Consider the following 7,341-nt stretch of genomic DNA (forward strand, 5'->3'; position numbering starts at 1 on the left):
GGACAATGCACTTACATGCACCAGGAAGGAGGTGAACTCTGGGGACCTGAGCGGGGAAGCGACACATGCAGGATATCGGGCGCAGGATCTTAGTGACTCCCCGCACAGCGCATTATACACGGACAATGCACTTACATGCACCAGGAAGAAGAAGGTGAACTCCAGGGACCTGAGCGGGGAAGTGACACATGCAGGATATCGAGTGCAGGATCTTAGTGACTCCCCGCACAGCGCATTATACACGGACAATGCACTTACATGCACCAGGAAGGAGGTGAACTCCGGGGACCTGAGCGGGGAAGCGACACATGCAGGATATCGGGCGCAGGATCTTAGTGACTCCCTGCACAGCGCATTATACACGGACAATGCACTTACATGCACCAGGAAGAAGAAGGTGAACTCTGGGGACCTGAGCGGGGAAGCGACACATGCAGGATATCGGGCGCAGGATCTTAGTGACTCCCCGCACAGCACATTATACACGGACAATGCACTTACATGCACCAGGAAGAAGAAGGTGAACTCCAGGGACCTGAGCGGGGAAGTGACACATGCAGGATATCAAGTGCAGGATCTTAGTGACTCCCCGCACAGCGCATTATACACGGACAATGCACTTACATGCACCAGGAAGAAGAAGGTGAACTCCGGGGACCTGAGCGGGGAAGCGACACATGCAGGATATCGGGGGCACAATCTTAGTGACTCCCTGCACAGCGCATTATACACGGACAATGCACTTACATGTACTGGGAAGAAGAAGGTGAACTCCGGGGACCTGAGCGGGGAAGTGACACATGCAGGATATCAGGTGCAGAATATTAGTGACTCCCCGCACAGCGCATTATACACAGACAATGCACTTACATGCACCAGGAAGAAGAAGGTGAATTCCAGGGACCTGAGCGGGGAAGCGACACATGCAGGATATCGGGAGCACGATCTTAGTGACTCCCCGCACAGCGCATTATACACGGACAATGCACTTACATGCACCAGGAAGAAGAAGGTGAACTCCGGGGACCTGAGCGGGGAAGTGACACATGCAGGATATCGGGTGCAGGATCTTAGTGACGCCCTGCACAGCACATTATACACGGACAATGCACTTACATGCACCAGGAAGAAGAAGGTGAACTCCGGGGACCTGAGCGGGGAAGCAACACATGCAGGATATCGGGCGCACGATCTTAGTTACTCCCTGCACAGCGCATTATACACGGACAATGCACTTACATGCACCAGGAAGAAGAAGGTGAACTCCGGGGACCTGAGCGGGGAAGCGACACATGCAGGATATCGGGTGCACGATCTTAGTGACTCCCTGAACAGCGCATTATACATGGACAATGCACTTACATGCACCAGGAAGAAGAAGGTGAACTCCGGGGACCTGAGCGGGGAAGTGACACATGCAGGATATCGGGTGCAGGATCTTAGTGACTCCCCGCACAGCGCATTATACACGGACAATGCACTTACATGCACCAGGAAGAAGAAGGTGAACTCCGGGGACCTGAGCAGGGAAGTGACACATGCAGGATATCGGGCGCAGGATCTTAGTGACTCCCCGCACAGCACATTATACACGGACAATGCACTTACATGCACCAGGAAGAAGAAGGTGAACTCCGGGGACCTGAGCGGGGAAGCGACACATGCAGGATATCGGGAGCACGATCTTAGTGACTCCCCGCACAGCACATTATACATGGACAATGCACTTACATGCACCAGGAAGAAGAAGGTGAACTCCGGGGACCTGAGCGGGGAAGTGACAACATGCAGGATATCGGGCGCAGGATCTTAGTGACTCCCCGCACAGCACATTATACACGGACAAGGCTCTTACATGCACCAGGAAGAAGAAGGTGAACTCCGGGGACCTGAGCAGGGAAGTGACACATGCAGGATATCGGGCGCAGGATCTTAGTGACTCCCCGCACAGCGCATTATACACGGACAATGCACTTTCATGCACCAGGAAGAAGAAGGTGAACTCCAGGGACCTGAGCGGGGAAGGGACACATGCAGGATATCGGGCGCAGGATCTTAGTGACTCCCCGCACAGCACATTATACACGGACAAGGCTCTTACATGCACCAGGAAGAAGAAGGTGAACTCCGGGGACCTGAGCAGGGAAGTGACACATGCAGGATATCGGGCGCAGGATCTTAGTGACTCCCCGCACAGCGCATTATACACGGACAATGCACTTACATGCACCAGGAAGAAGAAGGTGAACTCCGGGGACCTGAGCGGGGAAGTGACACATGCAGGATATCGAGTGCAGGATCTTAGTGACTCCCCGCACAGCGCATTATACACGGACAATGCACTTACATGCACCAGGAAGAAGAAGGTGAACTCCGGGGACCTGAGCGGGGAAGCGACACATGCAGGATATCGGGGGCACAATCTTAGTGACTCCCTGCACAGCGCATTATACACGGACAATGCACTTACATGTACTGGGAAGAAGAAGGTGAACTCCGGGGACCTGAGCGGGGAAGTGACACATGCAGGATATCGGGTGCAGGATCTTAGTGACTCCCTGCACAGCGCATTATACACGGACAATGCACTTACATGCACCAGGAAGAAGAAGGTGAACTCCTGGGACCTGAGCGGGGAAGTGACACATGCAGGATATCAGGTGCAGAATATTAGTGACTCCCCGCACAGCGTATTATACACGGACAATGCACTTACATGCACCAGGAAGAAGAAGGTGAACTCCGGGGACCTGAGCGGGGAAGTGACACATGCAGGATATCGGGTGCAGGATCTTAGTGACTCCCCGCACAGCGCATTATACACGGACAATGCACTTACATGCACCAGGAAGAAGAAGGTGAACTCCAGGGACCTGAGCGGGGAAGCGACACATGCAGGATATCGGGAGCACGATCTTAGTGACTCCCCGCACAGCGCATTATACACGGACAATGCACTTACATGCACCAGGAAGAAGAAGGTGAACTCCGGGGACCTGAGCGGGGAAGTGACACATGCAGGATATCGGGTGCAGGATCTTATTGACTCCCTGCACAGCGCATTATACATGGACAATGCACTTACATGCACCAGGAAGAAGAAGGTGAACTCCGGGGACCTGAGCGGGGAAGTGACACATGCAGGATATCGGGCGCAGGATCTTAGTGAATCGCGGCAGTTCTGAATCCTCATCGGAATAAGTTCAAACCTGAGGTCAAATAACATATAAAATATGGACCCCTGAAAACGGTCTCCAAAATTAAAGGGAACCTGTCACCACATTTCCACAAATACAGGAAGTGACAATCTCCCATAGAGCCCTATTAACCCTTTCTTATGGGTGCTGTCACACGTTAGCCTTTTGATTCTGTTTAGAAATGGAATCAGGGCACACGGGGGCAGCCACACATTTCTATGCAATCGGCAACCAGCACCCGGTGACTTGTATCGTCTAAATGCAAGATACTGGGTGCTGGTTGCCGATTGTGTGACAGCACCCTTAGCAAAAAATTGTTTCCCTTACATTCCCATAAATCAACTTTATCTCATATTACCTGGCATCAGAGAGGGCGTGTCCTGCTCAGCCAGCCCCTCCCATCTACTCCTCACCATGTCCCATCATGTCTCTTCTCAGCATGTCATATGACCAGAGTGATGTCATCTAAGGTCCTGTTACATTTGCAATGTATGTATCTGATCCCATGAAATCACAGCTGAATCTTGTATTTATGAAAATGTGGTGACCGGTTCCCTTAAACCCCTTAAGGACTAGGTCATTTTAATTTTTTTTCATATTCCATTATTCACTCCCTGTCTTAGTGACAGCATTTTATATTCCATGCCATGTACTGGGAAGATGGAGAAAAATTCCAAATGCAATAAAATTGTGGAAAAAATACATTAGCTCCATATTCTTGTCAACACAGTTTTTACAGCCTGCCCTGTGCGCTCCAAATAACACCTCTACTTTATGCCTTGGGTTGGTACGATCATGGGGATACCAAATTTATGCAGATTTTATGAAGTTTAATGGATTTTAAAGAATTAAAACCTTTTGTGCAAAAAAAAAATTCTTAATTTTTCCCTATTTTGACTCTAATAACTTTATCATACTTCGGCATACGGACCTTTATAAGGTGTCATTTTTTGTGGGACACCATGTGGTTTACATTGCTACCATTATGGGGACTGTATGAGCTTTCAATCACTTTTTATAAAAATTTTTGCTGCGAAAAAGTGGCGTTTCGGACAATTTGTCGCTATTTTCCATTACAGGGTTCACCCCCAAGAATAACCGTTTTAATATTATGACCGGGACTTGTGGGACGCGATGATCCCTAACATGTTTATGATTGTATTTGTTTATTTCATTTAGTTCTAGGGAAAGGGGAATGATTTACATTTGTAGTTATTTTTAATTTTTTTTGCCTTTTTTTTACTGCTTTTTAGACCCCCAAAGCTACTTTAACCCTTAGATGTCTGATCATTCCTCCCATAGTATTGCAGTATATGGAGAATTTTCTAGGGATCTAAAACACACTGGGGCAGATTTACTTACCCGGTCCTGACATGATCCAGCAGCGCATTCTCCGACAAGGATTCGGGTCTTCCGGCGATTCACTAAGCTCGTCCGCCCGATGTCCACCAGGTGTCGCTGCTGCGCCGAGGCCCGCTGGAATTCATCATCCTATTCCTGGTGCATGTGAGTGTGGGTCAAGTGACACTTTTTTTTTTTAAATAGCGCGATTTTTCCCGAATCCGTCTGGCTTTCCGAAGGCCACGCCCCCCCGTTTTGCGTCGCATGCAAGCCGGCGCCAATGCGACACAATCCGTTCACGTGCGTGAGCCTTCAAACATCCTTAATGGCATTAGGACACTTTAAAAATTTATTAGAAATTTATTATCATTTTATTTCAGAAAACTGGCACAAACACTTTAATAAATATGGATCAATGTAAACGCCATGTGTGACCGCAGCCTTAGGCTACATTCACACACACATATGGGGGATGTATATACAGCCAACGTATATATACGGCGTATATATGTCCCCCATAGCCGGCAATGGGCACACGGCGCCGTAAGGGAGCGGTATGGTGCAGCACTGTGACGCTCCGTAGCCAGGAGAAAGATAGGACATCTTTTGCCGGATACAGTGCTGTGCGGCATATATTACTAAGGAGAGGGGCGCTGGTGAGCGTCACTCTCCCCCTCCTCCTCTTCCCCGGCGCCAATGTCTGCCCGCCGTGCTACGGTACCGTGGGCACATGTCTGTGTGAATGTAGTCTTACTGCCATTGGACTCACCTCAAGTGAGTTGCATATAATTTAACAAACAGATTATTTTTACATTACAGAGTGACATGAACATCTTTATTCCACGAGTCGTCTGTAATGAGCCGCTTCCTCCTGCCTCTCACCCGGTAACAGATGATGACACACATGTAGCTCTTCCTATTGGCCGCTTTCTGTCTTGTTGTTATATTTTTAGTCCGGGACTTTCCTCCGGAATTCACCTCCTTCCCAGAAACCCTCAGTCTGTAAGAAAGGGAAACCACATCCCGTATTTATTACACAATTGTTTAGGTAACATTTGCTGGATCTGCAGAATCTTATAGATACCTCTCAGGAAGAAGAGAATCTCAGTGACTAAATGTTTGGTTTGTTTAGGATTTTTGAACATAAAATTCTCCTTTATTCTGGCTGCATCTGGGGGTCTCACTGATCTTTCTCACTGATGGAGCAGAAGGTCGGGATGTGATCTACAGCTCCAGAAAAAATGACAGGAAAGATCTCCCAGCGGCTGCACATTTCTGCAGAGAGGACGACTCTACAAGAGATCTGCAGATACTATCAGGGGCATAACTACAGTGGTAGTAGCCATAGCAGCCGCTATGGGGCCCACAGTGTCAGGGGGCCCCAACATCCTACCTGACATACTAAAGTGTGGAGGACGTGCACCATTATATGCATATTATGCTGCACATTATACAGCATAACATGTATATACCATATATGTGATGTATATGCTCTAGATGTGTGTATAAATGTGTGATTGTAACTTGCATGTGTGAGTATACAAATATGTATATTTCTTAAGTGAGAAGGGGGGCCCCATGCAGAAGCCTGCTATGGGGCCCTGCTTCTCCTAGTTACGCCACTGGCACATTTGAAGACACAGAGGGAAAGGAAAGAATCCGAGTTATGACTTTAGACCGAGCTCCTTGGATGTTCCAATACATGTGAAAAAAACAAGAAAACCTATTTCAGTGCAGAGTAGCGAGCGTCCTGGCGCCATCTACCTGCGTATCCTGCGTATCGCTGCCTCTGCTACTCCTCTCCTGGTTATATCTCAGTACTCGCACTTTTCTCTAGCTCTTTACCCAGTAACCAGTGACCGCGGTGCGATGAGCTGCTCCATTGGCTCGTGCACATTGCTCAGCAGCGTCGCTGGGAACCTGATACGTGACTCTGTTTGTGGAGCTTGTGATTATTTCTCTGCCAGGGACTTGCTGCTTCAGAAATCACCAGCACCGCACAAGCCACAATGTTGTGTAACACCCAAGTCCCATCTATATCACACCCCATAATGGTCTGTGTCCCCACAAAGCAGCGTCAGCTCCATCAGCAACCATTCCCAGATTCCAGGCATAAGCCCATAGTAACTCCCAACTCCCATCTATATCACACCCCATAATAGTCTGTGTCCCCACAAAGCAGCGTCAGCTCCATCAGCAACCATTCCCAGATTCCAGGCATAAGCCCATAGTAACTCCCAACTCCCATCTATATCACACCCCATAATAGTCTGTGTCCCCACAAAGCAGCGTCAGCTCCCGCAGCCATTCCCAGATTCCAGCATAAGCCCATGGTATCTCCCAACTCCCATCTATATCACACCCCATAATAGTCTGTGTCCCCACAAAGCAGCGTCAGCTCCATCAGCAACCATTTCCAGATTCCAGGCATAAGCCCATGGTAACTCCCATCTATATCACACCCCATAATGGTCTGTGTCCCCACAAAGCAGCGTCAGCTCCATCAGCAACCATTCCCAGATTCCAGCATAAGCCCATAGTAACTCCCAACTCCCATCTATATCACACCCCATAATAGTCTGTGTCCCCACAAAGCAGCGTCAGCTCCATCAGCAACCATTCCCAGATTCCAGGCATAAGCCCATAGTAACTCCCAACTCCCATCTATATCACACCCCATAATAGTCTGTGTCCCCACAAAGCAGCGTCAGCTCCTGCAACCATTCCCAGATTCCAGGCATAAGCCCATGGTAACTCCCATCTATATCACACCCCATAATAGTCTGTGTCCCCACAAAGCAGC

The sequence above is a fragment of the Engystomops pustulosus genome, chromosome 9 (assembly GCF_040894005.1).
Source record: "Engystomops pustulosus chromosome 9, aEngPut4.maternal, whole genome shotgun sequence".
Classification (NCBI taxonomy): domain Eukaryota; kingdom Metazoa; phylum Chordata; class Amphibia; order Anura; family Leptodactylidae; genus Engystomops; species Engystomops pustulosus.